The sequence below is a fragment of the Pipistrellus hanaki genome (genome assembly GCF_964339955.1).
Source record: "Pipistrellus hanaki genome assembly, chromosome: 2".
In the NCBI taxonomy this organism is placed as follows: domain Eukaryota; kingdom Metazoa; phylum Chordata; class Mammalia; order Chiroptera; family Vespertilionidae; genus Pipistrellus; species Pipistrellus hanaki.
This window is the reverse complement of record NC_140504.1, coordinates 108586450-108612543: the sequence shown is the minus strand read 5'-3', so window position 1 is coordinate 108612543 and position 26094 is coordinate 108586450.

The following is a 26094-nucleotide window of genomic DNA, read 5'->3' as shown; positions in this document are numbered from 1 at the left end:
TTATGATTACCACACTGCTATCTGTATCTGAATGTTTTTTGTTTTGGTTAGTTCCTTAATCCCTTCACTATTTTCACCCAGCCCCATTACCTTCCTTCCCTCTGACAGCCATCAGTCTGTTCCCTTATCTACTCCATTCTTCTGCATTACTCCTCCGGTAGCCACTTTCTGAATTTTTGCTATGATCATTCTATTGTTTTAAAATATATATATTTTTTATTGATTTCAGAGGAAGGGAGAGGGAGAGAGAGAGAGATAGAAACATCAATGGTGAGAGAGAATCATTGATTGGCTGACTCCTGCATGCTCCCTTCTGGGGATTGAGCCCTAAACCCAGGCATGTGCCCTTGACAGGAAGAGAACTCAAGATCCTTCAGTCCTCAGCCAACGCTCTAGCCATTGAACCAAACCAGCTAGGGCTGTTGCTTTTGTTTTAATAACTTAAAAAAAATTAAAATAGTTTAAGACTCAGAAAAAGATACAAAAATAGTACAGAGAGCTCCAGTCAGAGTTGATTGCCAAAGCCAGAAAGTTAAGGTTGGTATAATATAAGAAACTCACGTATAGACCTTATTTGGCTCTCTCCAGTGTTGAATGTAGTGTTTTGTATTAATAGACATGAGATTTTATAATGTATAGAGTGCTGTAGCCATCAGCACAACCAGGAAACAGAACTGCTCCAACCCTGCAACTCTGGCCACCAGTGATCCTTCCCATCACTGCAATGCTGGTGCTTAAAGAATGTTATGTAAATGGCATCAAGCAGAGTATAACCCTTTGAGATTGGCTTTTTTTCCTTCAGCATAATGCCCTTGAGATCAATCCAAGTTATTGCATATGTCAATAGTTTACTCCTTTCTAGTGTATATGAGGTAAGTTTCAATCTCTCTGGGATAAATATTCCAGATTGCCATTGCTGAGAGAGGTAAATGTATGCTTATCTTGATCAGAGACAGCTAAATTGTTTCTCAGAGTGGTTGATCCATTTTCCATTCCCACCTGCAACGAATGAGAGATCAACTGCTCCACATCCTCACCAGCACTTGATGCAATCAGTATTTTCGCTTTTAAACCATTCGAATAGGTGTGTAGTAATATCATAGACTTAATTTGCATTCCCCTAATTGCTAATGATCTTTTTTAAAAAAAAATTTCTTTATTGATTAAGGTGTCACATATTTGTTCTCAACCCCCCATTCCAATCCCCCACCCCTACCCACTCATGCCCCCATCCCCCTATTGTCCTTGACCACTGGTTAAGCTCATATGTATGCACATAAGTCCTTTGGTTGATCTCTCCCTTTTATCCCCACCCTCCCTTTGAGGTCCAACAGTACGACCCATGGCTCCTTATTTCTGGGTCTGTTCTTGTTCATCAGCCTATGTTGTTCACCATTTCCCCCAAATAAGATCATTTCCTACTGGAAATATACTTATAAGAATAAAAAATGAGACAAACTATAATTGTTATGCTGAAAGGCATATAAATCAGTCTGTAGTGAGTTTCTTTCTGGGCCAACAGTTCTTCTGAGACCCAATTTCAATGTCAAACAGTTCTTTATGTGTACATGTCAGCAATGATATTTCAGTTCTGGATGGTGGACAAATGGTGGTATGCAGGTCCAACTCTCTCTGGTTTGGTCCTGGGCAACCTGCAGTGATGCACAGCTGCTGACTGCTATTATGGCAAGGCGTCGTCAGCGTCTTCCATCTCTGGTCTGCTTCTCTTCTGTCTTCATGGTTGGAGTAGTCCTGTCAATTCCTCTCTGTTGCCAGAATCCACATGGTCTCGGAGTTGTTTTCTGAAAATATAGGAACATATTCTCGACCAAAAGTTAATAAAGGAATATTTTCTATAAATTTGACTTGGGATCCTTTTTCATTTTTTGCCCATATGATTTTCCTCTGGCTTGTTTTGACACCATGTTGCTAATGATCTTAAACATCTTTTTATATGCTAATTTGCCATCCATATATACTTTGGTAAAGTGTATTTTCAAGTGTTTTGCTTGTTTTCTAATTATATTATCTCTTCCTTACTGTTGAGTTTGGAGAGTTCTTTATATGCACCTGGAGGTAAGTTCTTTCTTGAATGTGTGGATTTTGTTTGTTTTTTTGTAAGGCAAATATCTTTACTCTGGCAGAAGGATGCGCACACACATGGTCTGGGAACATGTGCACTGAATGTGTGATTTTCAACTATTCTGTAATAATCTGTGGCTTGTCTTTTTATCCTCTTAATATTCTTTCACAGAGCAACAGTTTTTTAATTTTGATAAATAGCAATCTCAATATTTTCTTCTTAAAGATCATACCTTTATTGTTGTGCCTAGAACTCTTAACCTAAACAAGAAAAAGAATACTTTCTCCTGTTTTCTTAGAAAAGTTTTATAGTTTCAGCCCAGCCGGAGTGGCTCAGTGGTTAAGCATTAACCTATGAGCCGACCAATGATTCTCGCCTCTCATTGATGTTTCAATCTCTCTCTCTCTCTCTCTCTCTCTCTCTCTCTCTCTCTCTCTCTCTCCCTTGGTCTTTGAAATCAATAAAAAAATATATATTTTTAAAAAGTTTTAAGTTTGGCTTTTAGGTTTATGATCTATTTTGAGTTCATTTTTGTATAAGGTGTGAGGTTTAGGTCAAGGTTCTTTTTCACCTATATTTTTGACACCATTTGTTATAAAGATTCTTCTTCTTTTACTGAATTGCTTTTGCACTTTAGAGAAAAAAAATCAGTTGACAAAACTTTGCGTAGGTCTATTTCTGGACTGACTCTCTATTCTCTGGTGGGATCTAAGTTTGCTCCTCTGCCAATACCACACTTGCTTAATTATTGTATAATGTCTCAAATCAGGCTGTGTGATTCCTTTCACCTTATTCTTTCTCAAAATTGTTTTTGCTATTCTAGTTCCTCAGCTTCTTATGTAAATTTTAGGATCAGTTTGTGTACATATACATCCTACAAAAACTCCTGTTGGAACTTTGATATATCAAAGGGATCATTGACATTTTTACTACATTGGGTCTTTTAGTTCATGAACATAGTATATCTTTCCATTTTTAAAGTTTTTTTTTCTTTTTTCATCAATATTGTACTTATTTATTATAATTTTTTTTTTAAAAAAAGAAAAAGTTCGTTTAGAAAGTTACAGAGGCAAAAGAAGGGCCCTTGGAGCTTAGGAGAGAGAAAGGTAAGGGTAATCCTCTTGGGGAAAGATGAAGTGGAAGGAAAAAGCACCCATTTTTGTAATTTTTAGCATATAGATCTATGCATGTTTTGTTAGATTTATACCTACTATTGTCTTTACTAAAGCAATTATAATAGTATTGTTTCTTTCCAATTGTTCATTGCCAACACTGATTATTAGCATGGTTGCTTTTAGTGTGTTGGTTTTGAATATTGAGAAGCTGCTAACTTCATTTATTATTGTAGTTCTTGGTCTTTTTTTGTTGGAAGGGTAGATTTCTTTAGATTCCCTAGACAATCATTCCTTTGCAAATAGGAACATATGATTTCTTTCTTTTCAATCTGTACACTTTTAATTTTCTTTCCCTTCATGAGAATATACACCAACTTACTTATTCATTCTCTGTTGACAGGAACCCACTTTTTACGTGATCACTAGTACCTCTTCTGTTACCAGTACAAGTCCACACTCTTCATCCAAATCCCTGGAGGTCAGCTCTGTTTGGGAATTCTATTTTTTTTTTTTTTTTTGGATTTGAGAAAGTTAATTTGTTGCACTTAATAAATATTTTATAACACTCTCAGTAGGATCTGGACATTATCCTGCAATCAAATACATTAGTGGTTGTTTTGTTTTTTCCAAAGAGATAAATGAATATTCACACTAAGTGAGATGAAGTCTAAAATAAACCTCACATCAGTTCTGGTCAGGTTTTGCTGCAAATGACTGTATTAAACTTAGGAAAAAACTTTCTCTGAGAAATTTTTGGATTTTGGAATTCCAAATATGAGATTGCAAATTTTTATTATTTTACTTAGAATTTGGTGTTTCTTTGAATCTATCTCTAAAAATCAATCAATTAAAAAAGGTGTACAATTAAATGATTTTTAATATATTTATAGAGTTGTGCAACCAATATTGCATTCAATTTTAGACCATTTAATCATCTCAGGAAGAAACTCTGCACCCGAGGCTATTACCTTCCAGTTCTTCATTCTCCCCAATCCTGAGCAATCACTGATATATGCTCTATGTCCTTATATTTGCCCATTCTGGACACATAAGAGTGAATAGCTCTTTAGCATAATGCTTTCAACACTTATTCATGATACCATATATACTTCATTCCCTTTTATGATTAATATCCCATTGTATAGATATATTACTTTTGTTTATTTGTTTGTCAGCTGAGAGATATTTGGATTTTTCCATTTTCTGGCTATTATTATTTAAAAAATATTTTTATTTATTTCAGAGAGGGAAGAAAAGGAAGAGAGTTAGAAACATCAATGATGAGAGAAAATCATTGATTGGTTGCTTCCTGCACACCCCCTACTAGGGACTGAGCCCAGAACCCAGGCATGTGCCCTGACCAAGAATCAAACTGTGACCTCCTGGTTCATAGGTCAATACTCACCCACTGAGACACGCTGGCAGGGCTCTTTCTGGTTACTATTAATACTGTTTCTATGAATGTTTGTGTGTAAGTTTTGTATGGCCATATGTTTTGAATTCTCCTGGGAGAATTCTTAGAAGTGAAATTGCTGGGTCAAAAGGTATGCCCATTGGAAGAAGGCCAGGTCATTTTTCAGAGTTGCTGCACCATTCACAACTGTGTCAATGACCATGGAACCTTCTATAAAACACACTTGCATTTTCTTTTTCAAAGAAAGAAAGAAAGAAAAAAAACATAAAGGAATAGTTATCGGTTCCAATTTTATGTCTTTTGCACTTTTTATTGATAAAATGGGAATAGCCAGCAGTACCATCTAGAATTCTCTGCCAGACACACAGGTCTGTGCTTGCTAAATACCATGAGCAGAATTCTTTCACAGAAGCTCCTTGAACCTGAAACACAGCAGTACTCGGTGACCACGGGTCCTCAGTCTTAGGGAAGCCTTAATGAAGCCTTGGCCAGGGAGGCAGAAGTGATACAGGAGTATGTGGGGTCTGCCTCCAACCCTCAATTAAAGAGTAGTTTATGCAACATGCCTTCTTTTTGAACCAGAGCCAGGGTCACTGTTGAGTTGAGGTAACATTAATTATTTTTCCGCTTGTCGGATTCCATGAAAAAGATGTGAAAATGGCCTGTTTATGAAAGAGTACAGGCAGAGGCTGTGAGCTGATTATGTCAAACCTCGTCAGAGCTTCCTTGGTGTGGGAGGTTATAATCAACAAAGCATGGCAGCATCTGTGCCCATTACAGGAGGAGCCCCTCTGCCTAGCTTGCCCGCAGAGACAAGAAGCCAGCTTAACCCCTGCTGGACTGAATTGGGTAGACTGTGTGGAGCAAAGAATTTTTATTTGAATCAATTATGTAGTACACAGTTAGGGGACAGAGCATCCAAGAAGGTCATTGTCCTTTGTTTTGTTCCCTTGAGAGAGCAACCTCAATTCTTTCTGTGACTTGGGCTGCCATATAGATGTGTCAAGGTGCAGCGTTGCAAAGCTTGAAAGATACAGAAATAAGCTTTAAAAAACAAGTGAGAAAACCTCAGAGAACATTAGCAGGGAGCCTCACACTTTCTACATAGATGGGGCTTAGAGACTGTGTTCTGGTAGAAAGAGGTGTGCAATTGCTAGATTAAGAAATCTAGTCTTATCAGCAGCTGGTGATACTCTGGGGAAAGTAAAACTCATCACCCAATGTTGTCCTTGGGAATGATTTGCCCTAAAGATCATCCAATATGTTGGATTCAATTTATTTTTTTATAACCAATAATTATGTCCCCTTTCTTTTGCTGAAATGCAATACATTGGGGGGAAAAGAGCCACTTATATGGCCCTAACTAATTTGGCTCAGTGGGTAGAGCCTCGGCCTGCGGACTGAAGCGTCCCAGGTCCGATTCCAGTCAAGGGCATATATTTTGGTTGCAGGCACATACCCATAGGGGGCGTGCAGGAGGCAACTGATCATGTTTCTCTCTCATTGATGTTTCTAACTATCCCTCTCCTTTCCTCTCTGTAAAAAAAAAAAAAATCAATAATATGTATATTTTTTAAAAGCCACTTATATGCTGACTATAAAAACATCATATGCCATAAATATAAAATAAACTATTATTGATGTGCAATGAAATAAAGAGCTTATCACCAGAAACAAAAATAAACTCTATCACTAAACACGTTGTTTATAGTTTGGCTGAAATTTTTTTCACAGCCACACTTTCTTTTTTGTTTGTTTGTTTATATTGGTTTAATATAATGTCAAATGTAAGTTTTCAAAGGGAAAGGACATTGTATAGAATATAGAGACACAGCATCATACCAGCGGGCCCACAGGAGGGGTGGGAGACCCTTTTCCCTGGGAGCAGCAGCTCTAATCCGAGGGATGGTTCCTGGCAGAAGCTGGGCAGCCAGTAGCTTCCTCATCCAGCCCCAAACTTGGCCCCTGCTGTAGCTCAGTTCCCATTCCTGTGCCTCCCCATCTCCCAGCTCCTTATAAAGAGCCCCAAGAGCTAAGACTGAGGAGAGGAGCATATCCCTTGGGGGCATGTGCCCCATGTCTGGGAGAAGAAACATACACCACTGAACACCCAGCACATGGGAGAGAGAGAGATACCATGGGAAAGGGAGCCGCAGGCACCTCAAGAGGTGAATGGGCTGAGCCTGAGCCAGCTCCAAAGGAGGCACTGCTTCCAGGTGTTCTTTAAAAAAAGAAGAAAATCATACACCCGAAGGGGATTGGAAGGGTCAGTGTGGGAAGTTACCCCATTTATATCCAACATTGTAAACACATGTCTATATTAATGTGCTGGTGTTTGCATGTCTCTGTACCTTGGTCTGGGGGCAGGATCTCAGGAGCCTTGTCCTGCTACCCACCCTGGGAACAGACCTGAAGCAGGGCCTGGGCCTCAGCATCCACTCTGGCACCAGAGGCCTGTGTGTGTGCGCGCATGTGCATGTATGCAAATATGAACATGGGGAACCTGTGTGCAAGTATAATATGTACAAGCAGTAGGGTCACATACCAGCAGCGGGCAGGCAGGACTGCGTGAGGCAAGGCCTGCCTGGGGTGGCTGCTCACAGGTTGATTCCTGCAGGTTTCCAGGTGCCATGATGGTGTTGCTCTGAGGGCACAGCTTTTTGGTACCCAGTCCAAGCCAGCGCTCCTCAAAGTGCATATGACAGCCCCTGATGGACGTCAGGAGCGTCCACGTGAGTCCAGGCCCCACTGATAGCTGCTCTGTTCAAGTTTCCTGACCTGAGCCTTCAGGGCCTCAAATGTGGTTACAGCTGAACCTTCCATTAATTCTTGATGTCGCTGTTCTTGCAGGTCTTCTGCATGGCCTCATGCTTGCTCCTCTCCTGGTTGCTGGTAGAAGGGATCTCATCGCTGGCCCACCCAGAGAGAGACTCAGGTGTGATGTGTGTGCTGGGAGGGTCGCTATTTAGAACGGCACCTTTCTCCTCGGCTTCACCAGGCTGCTCGCCTGTGCGGGGATGACGCCAGTCTCTGTGTGGCTTCCATACTCCAGTGTCATCTCCACCCATATCCAAGCCAGCATCACGGTCAGGACTCCCTCAGCCGCTGCACACGGTGAAGCCAGAAACACCTCCCAGGAGTGGCGGCCCATATCCTGTCTGCCCGTATCCCTCATGCTTCTCCGAGCGTTTGCTTTTCTCATGCTCAACATCCATGACCTCCCCCTGGGCCATGCAGGAGCCTTTCTTCTTCGGAAGCGATGCTCCACCTGCCTGCTCATCTGCTCCGATGCTGCCGGGGGCGGCTGCACAGGGGACACCTGCCCTTCGTCTCGCTTCCTCCCTTTCATTTCCCCCATCGGAGCATTCAGTGGGTCTGCGATTGGCTCACACTCGCAGCAAGGTCTGGTGTCTGTGAGGAGGGCAGCCATCGGTACGGATGAGTGTGACGCTGTGGAGAGCCTCCTGCCCTCCGGATGGAAGCAGCAAGAGGAGGTGCTCGGAGCGCCTGGAGCCATGGCGTCCCTCAGAAGGGCATGCTTGGCAGTGTCGGTGTGCTTTCTTCTTTACTTCTCTAGTCTAGGACTCCATTTAGCCAGATCTCAAGCTGTTCTGAGCGATGGTTGTTCTGTATTTTAGTTGTAATTTTGATGTGGTTGGGGGAGGCGGCAAGTACCAGCATTTACCCTCACCGCCATTTCCCACAGCCAGGCTTTCTTAGAGAAGGAAGCAGGATGTCGATATACATTCTGGCACAACTTCCTTACCTCGTAGCTCACCAGCACTTCAAATAGCTTTGCTCTAGATGAGATAATTAAATAGTCAGAGGTTGAACTTATACAGAGTCAGCATGAATGTGACAGCTGCCAGTGAGGACTGATAGGGGCATGTAACATTGGCAACTTAATTAAAACATATGTGGACTACTATCATTAGTGATGTGATTTTCCAAAATTGTGGTCAAGTTCTTGGTAAATTTCTGAATATATAAAGTGCAATTTTCTCTTAATTCACATTTCTGGACATTTCAGTGCATATTAAACCATTTATGTGTAGTGCAGGATTCAGTTCAAGGTTTGAATCACTGACAGCAGATTTTTACCTCCTAAATGAATGTCCAGAGGAACTTCAAAAAAGTCATGCAACAATCAGAGCAATTCTTCAAGGTGGAACAACCCTGCCTACTGCAAACCTCTAGCATCCATAGTCCCTATGTACTCAATGTCAGTGGTGTTTCCCAATCACTGGCAAACAAGATACGCTGAGACATTTCCTCAGCGTCCTAGAGAAGCGGTGTCAGCCAGTCTAATCCAAATTCCAAACCTCACAGGTGGTCCTAGGAGGGAGGTGGCTTCCCCAAGATCACTTCCCCAGGGGACTCTAGGACCAGAACTGAGGTGCTGGACTCCTAATGCAGTCCCACTGTCCCAGCCCAAAGTGTCCTAGGGTACTGGCCACTCTCAACCGTGCCCATGTCTGCTGACTGGCCATTAATTCACCAATTTTTATGTATGGTGATGGATGTTAATGATACTTTGAAGATAATTAATGTACTTAATTTTTTTCCTTCTTTTCACCCATTCCCCCACTGTCTTTCCTTTGGCAACCATCAGCTTGTTTTCTGTGTCTATGGGTCTGTTTCTGTTTTGTTTGTTTTTTAGATTTCACTTATAAGTGAGATTACATGGTATTTGTCTTTCTCTGGCTGACTTATTTCACTTAGCATAATATCCCCTATGTTCATCTGTGTTGTTGCAAATGACAAGATTTTATTCTTTTTATGGCTGAATAATAGTCTGTCGTATATTTGCACCACATCTTCTTAGTCCATTTGTCTACAATGGACGCCTGGGTTGCCTCCAGATCTTGGCTATTGTAAGTAATGCTGGAATGAACATGTGTCTTTTTGAATTAGTGTTTTTGTTTTGGATAAATACCCAGAAGTGGAATTGCTGGATCATATGGCAGGTATATTTTTAATGTTTTGAGGAATCTCCATGCTGTTTTCCATAGTGGCTGCACCAGTTTATGTGTGTGCTACACTTTACTACAAACGGCAGTGCAGTAGGTGTGGGGCACCAGTGTCCCACAGACACGTGAGGAATGTGCTGTGCCATGTTGGGACAACTATAATATCACTAGGTGACCAAAATATCATTATGTGGCACAAGATTGTAGTTGTCACTCAAATAGTGTTTATTAAATGCATTCCTTAATGAATTAAGTAATCAATAGCAGTCTGCTTAAAGAACTCCAGGTTGTTCTGAGAAGTGGAATGTCTCCTTGTGCTTCTTAGGAACAGAAACGTTAGGGAACTCCATGAGACTTTCCAGCAGAGCATCACAGAGCCCGCAAAAATTTTTAAGCTCCACAAACAGGATGTTCCCAAAAATGTATGTATACACTTTGAATAATTATAAAAGCAGTTTTATTAAAAAAAATTCATTTTCAAAATTGAGCTATCACCTGTCCAAGTGCGTATTCACATTTTGGGGACACCCTGTTATAACACAGGAAGTGGGGATGGGCAGGGGCAGTGGTGTAGGCTGTGCACTGCAGAAGCTACGGCTGCAATGCTCACTGTTTCCTAGAGGTGTGCTTACAGTTGGGTTGGGCTGCCAAGACACACACCAAAATCATTAAATAACAAATAGATTTTGTATTTGTTTTACATGCCAACGGTGCTATGGTTCAAGTTTTGGTATGTTGGTTCATATTATTTTTACCCTTGGTTGGTCTTACTGGCTACTAGTAATAATGCACTAGAGAGTAGATTGTGGGTGTTCAGCAAAATGTTCTGTAATAAAACCTGTTGTTCCAAACCTGCTCACTTTCTGCATATTCCCACTTCTCATCCAGATGCCAGATTCCTGTGCCTTCGCCCAGCCACTTCCTCTTCTACTGCATCACCCTTTCTTTTGCTTTTACCCAAACACTGCAGCTGATCCAGGGCACAGTGCAGATGTCACCTTTTCTCTGTAGTTTGGAGACCTTTCTTGAACAAAATTCTTAAGGGAACTCACTGTCTCTTCCCAGGGCTAAGCACATAATAATAACCAGTAGAATTTTGAGGAATGGATGAGCAAATAAAAACATGGGTGTCTTTCTTGTCATTTAAGTCTCAAAGTCTTGTCAAATATCATCAAATGAAGGTGTTTTCAGACCCACTAATATGGCTATTATTTTTCTTGTTGCTTAGAAAAAAGGTTATTGTAATATGCTGCATTATTACTAATTAGCATTTGAAAAATTTTAATGTATTTTATAGACTGGTTTATTTTTAGGAAGTCGTGACTTAATTCATAAAAATAATGTGATTTGTGGCAACATCAGAGAATAAAAGCATTTAGTATTGCTAATTAGATGATGTTGAACAGGAACATTTAAACACTGAAGATTGTCAGCTATTTTAAAGATAGGACTTAAAAATTTGATAAATAATTCACATATCATAGAATTCACTCTTTTAAAGTGCATAGTTCAGTGGCTTTTAATATATTTGCAAAGTTGTACCATATCTAAGCCCAGACATTTTCATCACTCCAAAAAGATACCCCAAACCCATTAGTAGTTAGTTAGTCCCTCTTAACTCCAGCACCTGTTAACCTCTGATCTACTCTTTGTTCTATGGATTTGTCTGTTTTGGACACTTCATATAAATACAACCATATGACATGCATTCTTTTGTGTCTGGTTTATTTTACTTAGCATAATGTTTCTAAGGTTCATCCATGCTATAGAAGGTATACTTACCAAATTTCCTTTGATGGATATATATTATTCCCTTGTTTAGATACACTACATTTTATCTATTCATTCATCAGTTGATGTATATTTGGGCTATTTCTATTTTTTAGCTATTATAAACAATGAAGCTATGATATACATAGCTTTTGTGTAGACATATATTTTCAGTTCTCTTGGTTATGAACCTAGGAATGGAATTGCTGGGACATATTGTAATTTTCTATTTAGCTTTTTGAGGAACTGCTAGACTTTTTCAAAGTGGCTGTGCCATTTTACATTCCCACCAGCAATGTATAAGATTCCAATTTTTCCTCATTCTTATCAACTCTGGTAATTATCTATCTGCTTGATTCTAGCCATCCTCATAGATATGACGTGGCATTTCATTGTGGTTTTGATTTGCATTTCCATAATAATGTTGAGCATCTTTTTATGTGCTAATAGACCAGTTCTATATTTTATTTGGAGAAATGTTTATTAAAATCTTTAAAATTGCATTATTTGTGTTTTAATCGTTGAGCTGTAATTATTCTTTAAAATTTTTTTTACATTTATTTATTTATTTATTTATTTATTTTAAAATCCCCACCCAAAGGTAGCTTTCCATTGATTTTAGAGAGAGTAGAAGAGAGATGGAAACATCAATGTGAGAGAAACACATTGATCGGTTGCCTCCTGCATGTGCCCTGACCAGAGCCTGGGCTAGAGAGGAGCCTGCAACTGAGGCATGTACTCTTAACCTGAATCAAGCCTGGGACCCTTCAGTCCACAGGCTGACACTCTGTCCGTTGAGCCAAACCAGCTAGAGCTGTAATTATTCTTTTTTTTCTTTTTTAAATAAATCTTTATTGTTCATATTGTTACAAAAGTTCCTCATTTTTCCCCCCTCCACCAGGTTCCCACCCCACCCTCTGCCCTTTCCCCATCCCCATTATCCTCATCTATAGATGCACAGTTTATGTTCAGTCTCCTCCTGCACACCCACTCCTCTTTTCCCCGAGAATCATCAGTCCACTCCCCTTCCATACCTCTGATTCTATTATAGTCAACAGTTAATATTGTTCATCAGGTTCTTTAATTCCCTTGGTTTTTAGATTCACTTGTTGATAGTTACATATTTGTTGCTCATAATTTTTATCTTTATTTTCTTCCTCTTCCTAAAGAACCCCCTTCAGCAATTCATATAATTCTGGTTTGGTGGTGATGAACTCCTTTAGCTTTTTTTTTTTATTTGTGAAGCTCTTTATCTGGCCTTTGATTCTGAGTGATAGCTTTGCTGGGTAGAGTATTTTTGGTTGTAGGTTCTTTTTTTATTTTATTAATTTTTTACAGAGAGGAAGGAAGAGAGATAGAGAGCTAGAAACATTGATGAAAGAAAAATATCGACCAGCTGCCTCCCGCACACCCCCCACCGGGGATGTGCCCGCAACCAATGTACATGCCCTTGACCGGAATCGAACTTGGGACCCTTCAGTCCGCAAACCAACGCTCTACCACTGAGCCAAACCGGTTTCAGCTGACTGTAGGTTCTTGCTATTCATCACCTTGAATATTTCTTGCCATTCCCGTTTGGCCTGCATGGTTTCTGTTGAGAAATCAGCTGACAATCGCATGGGTGCTCCTTTAAAGGTAACTACCTGCTTTGCTCTTGCTGCTTTTAATATTCTCTCTTTGTCTTTTGCTCTTGGAATTTTAATTATGATGTGTCTTGGTGTGGTCCTCTTTGGGTTCCTTTTGTTTGGAGTTCTGTGTGCTTCCTGGACTTGTAAGTCTATTTCTTTCACCAGGTGGGGGAAGTTTTCTGTCACTATTTCTTTTAATATGTTTTTGGTATCTTGCTCTCTCTCATGGGACACCCATAATTCTGATGTTGGTTTGCTTGAAGTTGTCCCAGAGGTTTCTTACATTATTTTCAACTTTCTGGATTCTCTTGTCGTCTTGCTTCTGCGGAGGAGTTTCCTCTGGCTCTTTGTGTTCCAAATCTTTGACTTGATTCTTGTGATCTTCTATTCTGTTTTAAGGACTCTGTGTAATATTTTTTATTTCTGACAATTTATTCTTTATTTCTAGTTGATCCCTTTTAATATCCACATAGGTCTCATTTCTTTTAATGGCCTTTTCTAGGAAATTATTGAAAAACCTTATAAGTGTGGTTTTGAACTCTATAGTCAGTTGTTTTTTGTCCTCCATTTCTTTCGTTTGTGATCTGTTTCCTTGTCTCGGCATTTTTGCTGCTTCTCTGAGTTGGGTCAGCCTCCCAGTTATGTGAGGTGGACACTCTTGGTGCACCCCTTTGTGGACTGTGTGTACAGTCTTTTGTAGTTAAATCTTAATTGTTGTTGGTGTCACTGGGAGGAATTGACTTCCAGGCCAATTGGCTGTGAGGATCACCGGGAGACAGCCTTATTCAAAAGCCTCTGTGCTCAGCTTGGATGGGGCGAAGTTTCAGGGTGGGGCCTACAGCCTTGGCTTCCTGTCAGCCCCACCCTATGAGGTTCCTGAGTCTCAGTGTTCCTCAGTGTCCTTTGGTACTCTCTGCAAGCACCTCTGACAGAAAGGTGCCCTCGAGTTTTGCCCACTACCAGACAGTCTAATCTCTTCCCCAATGAGCCCGGAACTGGGGTTCAGTGCAGTTGGAAGTGGGTTTCAGTGAAGTACAGAGCTTTTGTCTCCTTCCCGCTAGGGCAATCCAGCAACACAGTCAACAGTTAGTCCTCTGTGCGAAATGTGCATGACTCTGGGGCTCTGCCTTTCGCCATTCCCCTGAGTTTCTGCCTTACAGCCTAGAATCCCTCTGTATGAGCCTGGGACCCCAGGGTCTCGCCCAGAACTGGGGTTCAGTGCAGTCGGAATTGGGGTTCAGCACAGTCCAGAGCTTTTATCTCCTTTCCGCTAAGGAACGCCAATCAGGCACTCAGCTGCGACCCCCCCCACCCCTCCCTCCAGCTCTGTCCTCTCCCCACGTGCACATCGTGTCTCTGTACCTTAGGCTTTTACAGCTCCTCTGATTTTCCTTCTGGTTTTCTCTTTCCTTCTAGTTGTAGAATTTCCAGTCAGTCAACTTTCCTGAAGTTCTGGATAATGTCCATTTTATAGTTTTAGTTGTATTTTTTGAAATTGTTGTGTGAGGCTGCAGTTAGGCATTTACCTATGCCGCCATCTTGGTTTCCTCTCTGTAATTATTCTTTATATATTATGGACACTAGACCATTATCAGATATATAATGTGCAAATATTTTCTCCCATTTTGTGAGTCATCTTTTTGATGGTGTCATTTGAAGCACAAAATTTTTCAATTTTTATAAACTCTAATTTATCTGTTTTTTTTTTGTTTCTTTTGCTCTGTGTTGTCATGTCAAAGAAATCATTGCCCAATTCAAATTCATGAAGAATATTTTTATGCTTTCTTCTAAGCTTTTAACATTTAGGTCTTTAATCCATTTTGAGTGAATTTTTGTATATCATGTGAATAGAGGCCCAATTTATTTATTTGCATATGGATATTCAGTTGTTTCAGCACTATTAATTATTAATATTTCCCCAGTAAGTGGTCTTAGTACTATACCTTTGACTTCTAAAATTTTCATTTCTCATAAGACTGAGTATAGTTCCTTTTACCTGGAAAGCAAATATATTTTTTAAATTAAATGTAATTCTGAGTAATTAATGCTCCTTTTGATCTAAGAACTAACACTTTCACAGAGAACTTTACCCAAAAGGGGTAAAACTTTTTTTTTTTTTTTTTTTTTTTTAGGAATGTGAGTACATGACTCTGCTACAGAGTCCCCATTTTTCCTGGATTGAACCAAACCTACTCAGAAATATTGGGAACAGCTTAATCAACAGGGTCAACCAATGTTGTTTTGGTCTCCACTTTCTGGTGTGCAGAGTTGGGCTACAAGGATTCTTTTCCAAGAAGATTTGGAAAAGGGTTTCATTCTCTTCAGTGCTGGTGATCTTACAGGGTGAGCAGACAGAGGCCCAGACACCATTACCTGCGGCTCTACAACCCCAGCACATCTCACCAAGAGACGCTGGCCCTCTTTCCTGCCAAGCCCGGAGATCTTCTCTTAAAGTCTTTTTTTTTTTTTTTTTTTTTTAATATATTTTATTGATTTTTTTTTTTTTACAGAGAGTAAGGGAGAGAGATAGAGAGCTAGAAACATCGATGAGAGAAAAACATCGACCAGCAGCCTCCTGTACACCCCCAACCGGGGATGTGCCCGCAACCAATGGTACATGCCCTTGACCGGAATCGAACCTGGGACCTTTCAGTCTGCAGACTGACGCTCTACCACTGAGCCAAATCGGTTTCAGCAAGCCAGGAGAAGATCTTACAATCGGACTCTAAGAAGACCAGCTACTTGATCTAAATGGGAACAAAAATGAAATTTGTTTGCCTAAAAGTATCAAGTCAAAGTGATTCCCAAAACTAAATATGGCAAGTCAGCTCTCCAAGAAATAGACGAGTGAACAAAGACTAATTTTCATCTAAGTTTTTATTTAAACTGGGTACAATTCTGAATTTCAGTATTTGATATTTCAAGTTCAAGCTTGTTTACATTTGTGAAATTTGTTAATGACATAATGAAGTGTTTCTTTTTTACTTTTCTTTTTAAAAAGAGTATTCATTTATCTTCTGTGCAACAAGAAATCCAGAGGTAGGTGAGTTTGAGGTTCTTCCCCAAGGCTCTCTGGGCTCTCCCACTCTCCAGTGCAATGGACTTTCCCACTCAGCTCCGTTCTGTTTGTTGTCAAAGAGAACTGCCTGCTCGCCAGGCCTTCCACAAACTGCCTGGACACTTGGTGAGCAGATCACAGAGCTTAGCCGGTGCCACTGTCACTAGGCCCTGGAGATCACTAGGAAAGAATCAGTGTAGGTGGCACTACTGTCACCAGGTGAGGTCACTGTGGGCATCCTTCAGCCTCTGTGAAGAAGCCACCGGACAGGTGTGCCACATTTCTGCAGGCTGACCTGAATTTGGCCAGGTGGCATGGTGGCGAATGCCAGCCGACACAGAATGAGTGAGATCCCAGGTAGCAATTAAGTGAGGATAAATAGCCATTACCACAGAGGCCTGACAACTGCGGGAGACCACAGTCTATTCACGAGCAACTGCTTATTTTCCCATTGATCCTTGGCGGGATAGGGCCCTGCCTTCTGCAGCGTCCCAAATAACAGGCTCGCAAAGCCCAGTGCTAAGAGGTGGCATCTGAGAAGAATCCGCTCAGGTCTTCCTGTGTGTTTCATCTTAAGGCCTGCCAGGAGAAGAGATAATTAAGGGTCTGAGATTTTCCTCCATCACAGACAATGAAGGGATCAACAGATGCCTCTCTGAAATCAGATTAAAAAAATGTTAAAAGGTTTCGGCTCAGGAAGATACCAGCATTTCCCACAGGTTTCAGTTGGATGAAAAAGAAAAGAAAAAGATGGAGAAGGAAGAAAGGAAGGAGAAGAGAGAGGAGGAAAAGAAACTTTCGGTTTTTAACTGTGGAAACAATCAACTTGGAGGGTGCTAAACAGTCTTCGCTTTCCTAACACTCCCCTCATCCCCCACCCCCACCCCCACGTCTTTTTCTTGGTCTGTCACACAACCTGAAAGTCTCCCTTTCAGGATTCATTCCACGTGGAGCAAGAATCCACCTTGGAGGCCTGAGACCTTATGTAGTCACTACCACTCCAGCTAACAATGGTCTGATTTCTATCACATTTATCAGTTTTTTCTATTTAGAAGTTTATATAAAAGGAATACATAATGTATATCCTTTTGGTCTGGCTTTTTTCACTCAGCATGATGACTGTCGTTGCATGTATCAGCAGTTGTAATTTATTGCTGAGGAGTATTTCACTGATGAATATTTGGTTGTTTCCAGGTTGGGGCTACTATGAACATTTATATGAAAACGATTTTGTGTCTACGTTTCTACTTAGAAAATGAAATTTGCTGGATCTAGAAGCAGTGAACCTATAATTTTTATAAGAAAGTCACAATGTGGTTTTCAAAGGAGGTTGTACTATTTTACCCTCCTATCATCTCTGTATGAGTTGTACACATCCTGTCAACTCTTGTAATTATCAGCCTTTTAAAATTTCAATATTATTGTAGCATTTCCCTGATAACTTATGATGTTGAATACAATTTTTTGTACTTTTTAGCTATTTGTATGTGTGTGTTTTTGGTGAAATTTCTGGTCAAGGCACTGACCATTTTAAAATTGGGTTGTTTTTCTTATATGAATTCTTTTTATTTTTGGATTCAAACATTTATTACATATTTGCTTTGTGAATATTCTCTCCCAGTCTGTGGTTTGCCTTTTTATTGTCTTTAAAGAGAAGTATTGATGAAGTCAAAAATTTTTCTTCCTTCCTTAGTAGTTAATATTTTTTATAACCTTAACATAGTTTTTTTTTTCTTTTTCCCATGGAAGCTTTATAGTTTAGGCTTTTATTTTTTATTTGTGATCCAACTCATATTAATTTTATGTATGGAGTAGGATAGCTGTTGAGGATCATTTTTTTTCTTTTCTTAAAAATATACACTTGTGTCAGTGCCATTTGTCAAAAAAATCTTTCCTTTCTCCATTGAATTGACTTAGCATTTTGGTTAAAAATCAATTGCTCATCTATAAGTGACTTTCCATTCAGTTTTATTTGAAGAGTTGATATATTAATAACATTGAGGCTTCTAACCCACAAAAATAGCACACCTCTCTGTTTTGTAGGTCTTATTTAATTTCAGCAATATTTTGTTGTTTTCAGTGTATAAATCTTACACATATTTTGTTAAATTTCATCCTAGATAGTTGTTTTTTGATGTTATTGAAAATGTTACATTAAAAGATTTTATTTATTTATTTTTAAAATATATTTTATTGATTTTTTTTGCCCCCCTCCCTCCCCAGAGTTTTATGTCCATTGGTTGTACTTATATGCATGTATACATGTCCTTCGGTTGATCTATTATCTCCCCCAAATCTCCCTTCCCTCCCCATTGTAATTTGACAGTCTGCTTGTTGCTTTACTGTCTCTATATCTATCTTTTGGTTCATCAGTTTATAATGTTCTTTATTATTCATAAATGAGTGAGGTCATGTGGTGTTTCTCTTTCATTGATTGGCTTATTTCACTCAGCATGATGTTCTCCAATTCCATCCAGGTTGCTGCAAATGATGAGAATTCCTTCTTTTTTATGGCAGCATAGTATTCCATTGACATTAAAAGATTTTAGTTTCCAATTGTTTGTAGCTAATATATAGAAATACAGTTAATTTTTGGCTTTATATCCTGCAACCTTGCTAAGTTCTGTTAAGATCTAGTCATTATTTTATAGATTCCCATATTTTCTATATATACAATCAAATTGTCTGCCAAGATTTATAGTTTCAGTTTTTTCTTTCTCGACTCTTTGCCTCCCCCTCCCATTTATTGATTATGATATCACATAATTGTCCTCAAGCCCCCATTCCCATCCTAAACCCATCCCTATGTATTCCCATATTCCCTGTTGTCTGTGACCACTGATTAGGCTTATATGCATGCATACAAGTCCTTTGGTTGATCTCTCCCCTTTTCCCTCACCCTCCCCTACCTTCCCTCTGGGGTTTGACAGTCTGATCAATGCTTCCCTGTTTCCAGGTCTGTTTTTGTTCATCAGTTTATGTTGTTCATTATTTCCCCTAGATGCATGAGATCATGTGATACAAGAAATACACTTATAAGAACCGAAAATGAGACAAACCATAATGGTTATGCTGAGAGGCAAATGAATCAGTCTATAGTGAGTTTCTTTCTGGGCCAACAGTTCTTTTGAGTCCCAATTTCAATGTCAGAGAGTTCCTTATGTGTACATATCAGCAATGATATTTCAGTTCTGGTTGGTGGACAAATGGTGGTGATGCAGGTCTGATAATCTCTGGTTTGGTTCTGGGCAACCTTCAGTGATGCACAGCTGCTTCCATCTCGGGACTATTTCTCTTCTGTCTTCATGGCTGGAGTAGTCCTGTCAATTCCTCTAGACCACATGTGTCAAACACAAGGCCCGCGGGCCAAATCCAGCCCGCCAGGCCTTGCAATGTGGCCCGCACCGCGCTGTCATCACTGCACTCCACTGTCAGTTTATGACATTGTCAGTTTATGACTGTTCAGTAAACTATTCGGCCCGCGATTTAGGCTGGATTTTAGATTTTGGCCCCTTCTCTGATTGAGTTCGACACCCCTACTCTAGACTCTTTGCCTTTTATTTTGTGTGTGTCTCAATCCTATATAATAAAGAGGTAATATGCAAATTGACCATCACACCCTCATACAAATGGCTGCCCTCATGTGGTCAAAGATGGCTGCCACTAGATGGCCAGCAGGGGAGGGTAGTTGTGGGCAATCAGGCCAACAGGGGAAGGAAATTAGAGGTGACCTGGCTGGCAGGGAGGGCAGTTGGGGGGGGACCAGGCCAGCACGGGAGGGTAGTTAAGGGTGACCAGACTGGTAGAGAAGGGCAGTTGTGGGCAACCAGGCTGGCAGGAGAGGGTAGTTAGGGGAGACCAGGCCTGCAGGGGAGGGCAGTTAGGGGTGACCACACTGGCAGGGGAGAGCAGTTAGGGGCAATTGGGTTGGCAGGGGAGCAGTTAGGTGTCATCAGGCTGGCAGAGGAATAGTTATGGAGTAATCAAGCTGGCAGGCAGAAGCAGTTAGGGGCAATCAGGCAGGTAGGCAAGTGGTTGGGAGCCAGCAGTCCCGGATTGTGAGAAAGATGTCTGACTGCCGGTTTAAGGGATTGGGCCTAATTGCTATTGGGGATCTCGCTCATTCTGTGTCAGCTGGTTCCAGATTGGAGAGGGTGAAGGCTGGGCTAAGGGACACACCCCCTCCAGTGCATGAATTTCATGCACCAGGCATCTAGTTTTTAATAAAACTGGTAAAAGCAGATATCTTCATCCTGTTCTCAGACTTGGTGAGGAATGGCTTCCTATTTCACCATTCACTATGATATTATTAGCTGTAGCTTTGGGGGTTCTCTTAATCAGGTTGCAGACATTTTCTGCTCTTAGTTTGCTGAGAGCTTTGATTATGAAGGGTTTTGAATTTTGCCAAATGTTTTCCTGTATCTATTGAGGTTGTAGTGTCAGGGTTATAATGGACTTATACACAAGTTGAAAAGTGTTTTGCTTTTGTGTGAGTTTTTGCATGGCTGGTATTGTTTCTCTTTGGTGTTTGATAGAGTTCACCAGTGAAGTCATCTGGGCCTGGAGATTTCTTTGTGGATTTTAATTACGAATTCACTATAGATATGGAACTATTTAGATTTTTAAAATTTTTTCCTTGTTTCAATTTTGATAAGTTATGTTTTTGAAGGAAATTATCTATCTTATCTAGATTTTTTTTATTATACTGGCATGAAGTTGTTCATAAGATCCTCATATTATTTGTATATATATATATATATATATATATATATATATATATATATATATAATACCATAAATAAAAAGAACACTCATACACAGCATAGGAAAATAGCCAGGGGATTTTCAAGTATTAATTCAAGGATTAATGAGCTGAGATAGAAAGAGAGACAGTGCACAGCTTCCCTGTGGTCCTCCTCTTCAAGATTCCTTAGTTCTTTAGCCCTCAATCAAAAACAGGAATAGTTTGCTCACCTGTAACATTCTTTTCTCTTTACTTCATTTTCCTTTCCTACTCTCTGTTTTAGAGGACTTGCTCAAATATTTTGCTCTATTGCAAATAAACCTAAAATGGAAATTTGAATTTACAATGGTAATTTGAATCGATATTTCCTTAGGAAAAAAAGTGATTAAGATACTTTTAAAAATCTCAGAGGTCTAATTAGTACTTTTCCCTGAGCAAGAAATTTAGAGCCAATGTTTTGAAAACTGTTGACCCTAAGAATGGCTTCTGGTAGCTAATTGGACTCAAATTTATAAACAGAGTCTAGTAATCATTGATGAATAGGGGCTTCTCATACATGCCCGGCTGCCTGCCTACACTGTGCTCCTTTATAAAGGAGCTTCTGGAATCCTATCTCAACAAATAGGATTGAGGCTTTCCCCATCCAATTAAAGTTCAGTAGGGATATTCTCATTTGCATCTTCAATGACCAATAAGAGTGGCTCCATTCCAACCAATCAGGACAGTGCTTTTGGACCAATCAAACTGTGAAGATTTGGGATCCTCATTTGCATTAGAATAGACTATTAGGGACCTGGAGCAGGAACATATTCCTAAATGTCCATTCTCCTTTGTCTTGAGGGACATACTTTAGATTTCCACCAAAGAATGCATTTCCCTGGCTGGAGCTGTAATACCAGAGTCCATTTCTCCTCAGGGCCACCTCACAGTCCTGCTATTTCCCAGTCAGTGTAGTTTCATAATTAATCTCACTAAGTAAAATCTCCCCCTTCATCACACTCAAAATTGGGGATTCCTGTTAGCATTAAATTAGTACCAATGACCAATAGTTGACAAAATGTAACTTTAAAATAGTAAGATTATTTTGCCACAGCAGATACATGAAGCACAGGTCGCCATCGCTCTCTCTTCCCATGAACTTTCTAGAACAAAAACTTGCAAAAATGCATAAAGATACAAAGCCCTGGCCAAGTGCATGTGGAACAAACAGCTCCTCCAACCCAGCAAAGTCAAGCCGGATGAAATACTGATATCCGAAAGACTTCCATTCTCCTCAACCCTCTGACTACTCTAACACCATAACAGGTGCTGCTCAGCATTAGAAAGGTTTCAGTCCTAGGTCATAGGAATACAGGGTCAAATCCACCTCCCCAATCACCTGCCATCCACTATCTCCAATATTTTTTTCAATGTGTGTGCGTGCATGTGCACGCACATACACACACACACACACACACACACACACACCACACACCAGTGTTCTGCACTGTTTCTTCTCCACATTATCAAATTATCCCATGGACAAAGGCATTTGGTCCCACTCAGCCCCTCTCAGTTTGTGGTAGGACTAATTTATTAATGGGGCTCCAGAAGGAAAGTGCCTACTGTTTCCTCTAATTGGACACGACAGCTTCAGAATGACTGTGATGCTGGCAAGCTTTCACTGTCCCTGAGGCTGCGCAATAAGCTCTGCCACCAGCCCTGGGTCCCCACCAAGGCCATATGCAGTAATGAATTTGGAGGGCTCATTGTAGATTGCAAAAAAAGAAAATAGAGAAGCAGCACCATCCAGCTCTTGCCAGTGGATTCAATTATGGCTTCTGCCAGCTTGACAAAAGGAAGTCAGAAAAGCTGGAAAGGAAAGGGGTGGTAGGGAACAGGCCAAGCAGAATGGGGATGGGGAGAACCATGATGGTAGAACCAGACTGAATTCCTCCAAGCCCAAGGTTTCTAGTAGGAGAAGTTCAGAGGTAAAGCCCTCACTGTCCAAATGGGAGGCCATGCAGCATGCCATAGGCAGTACAGTTTATGTATCTATTTATTGAATTGGGGTTGGGTTATTGCCATTTTTTGGCTATTACAAACAGTGCTTCTAGGGACAGTTTTGCTCATAAGTACACATGTCTCCATAGTGAATAGCTAGGAGAGAAACTGCTGGGTCATAAGCCTCCCAGAGAAATCTGATAAGACTAGTAATTGAGTCCTAGTAGATGGCCAGATTAGATTATCAGAAGCTTATGTTTTGCCTTTTGTGCTAACCAGCCTCCAGATGGAACTGAGTGACTCCTCTCACTTCTTGTCAGAGATGACCTGTGTAGCCAATAAAATGTAGCCAAGGCGATGGTTTATAACTTTCTGGCTAGCTTAGAGAAGACAAGTGGCTTGGACCTTGGACCCCTCCCTTGGAATCCAGCTGCCATGCTGTAAGCGACTTACGCAGCCCTGTGCAGAGGCCTAGGTGGCAAGGAGCTGAGGTCTCTAGCCAATGTGAACAAGCTATTCGGGAAACAGAAGCTTGTCAATGCAGTCAAGCCCTCAGAATTTCGCAGCCCTGGCTGTTACCTTGACTGCAATCACATGAGCCAGAAGCACCCATATTAGCAAACTTTGGATTCCTAACTCCCAGACACCGTGAGATAATAAATGTTTGTTATTTTTAAACTGCTAAATTTTGGGATAATTTGTTATGTAGTAATAGACACTTGGGTTTATCTAGATTAAATAAGGCAGGAAAACAAAGTGTTTCAAATAGCTACTGTTCAGAAACCACCTGTACTGCATATGTATGCTCCCCTCCTACATGACTCATAGCAGCTAAAATAGTGCTTTTCAGCCTTTCTCTTTCATTCATTTTCTTTTCACCCTTTTCCTTCTTCCTCTCTCTGTCATACCTGCTTCCCCCATCTTCATCCCCCCCACCCCCCCCAAAAAAAAAAAAAAAATCCCAGAGATCAGAGCAGGTGCTCTGGCATCTGACAACTTGAGTTTGAATTTCTGCTTCAGGCTGAAACCGGTTTGGCTCAGTGGATAGAGTGTCAGCCTGCGGACTAAAAGGTCCCAGGTTCGATTCCGGTCAAGGGCATGTACCTTGGTTGTGGGCACATCCCCAGTAGGTGGTGTGCAAGAGGCAGCTGATCAATGATTGTCTCTCGATGTTTCTAACTCTCTATCCCTCTCTCTTCCTCTCTGTAAAAAATCAATAAAATATATATATGTATGAATTTCTGCTTCAAATCTTAGAGTTTCTTTAAATCTTTGTCTTATGCCCCATTTTCCTCAGCAGTAAAATAGATAATGATATAATCACCCTCATTACAGAGGATGAAATAAAAACATGTTCAGTGCTTAGAATAATGATTGGCACATACTAAACATTCAATAAGTGTTAGCTATAATTTTCTCCCTTTCCCCTTCTCTCTTCTCCCCTTCTCTCCTCTTCCTTCTCACATCTGCTCTTCTCTCTTCTTCCATTTGCCTTTTTCACTCTTCTGATTCATTTACGCACCAACTTCCATTTTCTCTTTCTCATGCCTCTATTTCACTGGTTCTCAAACCATAAAATTATTTTCGATGCTACTTCATAACTCTAATTTCGCTACTGTTAATGAATCATAATGTAAATATCTGTGTTTTCAGATGCTCTTAGGCTCTATATCATCAGTTCTCAACCTGTGGGTCATGAACCGATAGCAGGGTTGAGAACCGATGTCAGGGTCGCCTAAGCGCATCGGAAAACACAGATATTTTTACAGCTATGAAGTAGCAACAAAAATAATTTTATGGTTGGGGGTCACCACAACATGAGGAACTGTATTAAAGGGTTGTGACCTTAGGAAGGTTGAGAACCACTGCTCTATCTTATTTCACCTTCTTTTTAGCCCTTCTTCCAAGGTACTGTCAAAACAAGCTTCCTCTTGTTTGGGACTCATCCACAAGTGGAAATGAAGCATCTCTAACCATGACCACATCCATGGACATGGTGAACAGCCTGCATCTTCAAACAACTCCCTGTGAAAAGATGCCATGCCTGCCTGGATGATAAGCATCTGACTGTCAATTCCAACATCAAAGCAACAACTGGGCTCTTTAGCTGCTCTGCTCAAAGAAAGTGCCTGAGAAGCTGCCTAAAACTTTTGGTATCTCTTTGAAAGATTATGTTTCATTAACATGACACTAATTTGTAGATAGTTTCTTCTCCTCAGGTTTATTTCAACATTTAAGAGATTTAATAAAATGTTTGGTTATTATGTAATCACATAATAGCTGTAAGATTTTTTTTTTTTTTAGTAGTAATATATTTACTGATATATCTCATAGGATAAGGGAAATAAAGGAAAAAGTAAACAAATGAAACTACATCAAATGAAAAAGCCTTTTGTACAGCAAAAGAAACCATCAACACAATGAAAGGGGAACCCAGTGGATGGGAGAACATATTTGCCAATGATACATATGATAAAGGATTAATTTTTAAATTATATAAAAACTTATACAACTCAAAATCAGGAAGACAAACAATCCAATTAAAAAATTGTCAGAAGACCTGAATAGACATTTATCTGAAAAGGACATACAAAAAGCCAAGTCACATATGCAAAAATGCTGTCACTAATCATCAGAGAAATGCAAATTAAATTCACAATGAGGTATCACCTCACACCTGTCAGAATGGCTATCATCAATTAATCAACAAACAATGAGTGTTGGTGAGGATGTGGAGAAAAGGGAACTCTAGTTCACTGCTGGTCAGAATGCAGATTGGTGCTAGCTGTAAGATTTTTTTCATACAAAATAAGAATGAGTATTGGAAAGAGTGATGTCCTCCTTCCTCTACTCTCATTCCTGGATGTGAGGCCTTCAGGGACCTTTTCTTTATTCACATGGATGTTGTGGCTTTGTTTAATTTATATAAATGAGATTACATGCTCCACGGTGTGGTGAGATTTTCTTTTTCTTTCACATACAATATACAAACACATAAACATATACACATACATGCATATTGCTGACATAGAAATGTCCAAATCTGTAGAGAATTTTTCTAAGTTTATCAGAGTCAAACTATCAGAAATGCCTAAAGCAAGACCTGGAGTGAGTTTTGCAATTCCTTTTATGCTTTTGAAATTAAGGAGGGGAACATGAGGAAGGTCACATGGAGGTGGGGATCACAAGACAGTTAACAGGATTATGTGGTCTCTCTGGAGGGTGGTTACTTTGAAAAAGAGGAATTTAAGAGTGTGTTAACCTAAATGCACAGGAACAATGGGGCTTGCTTAAGGCAAAGAAGGAACTTTTTACTAAGGAAGTTATAT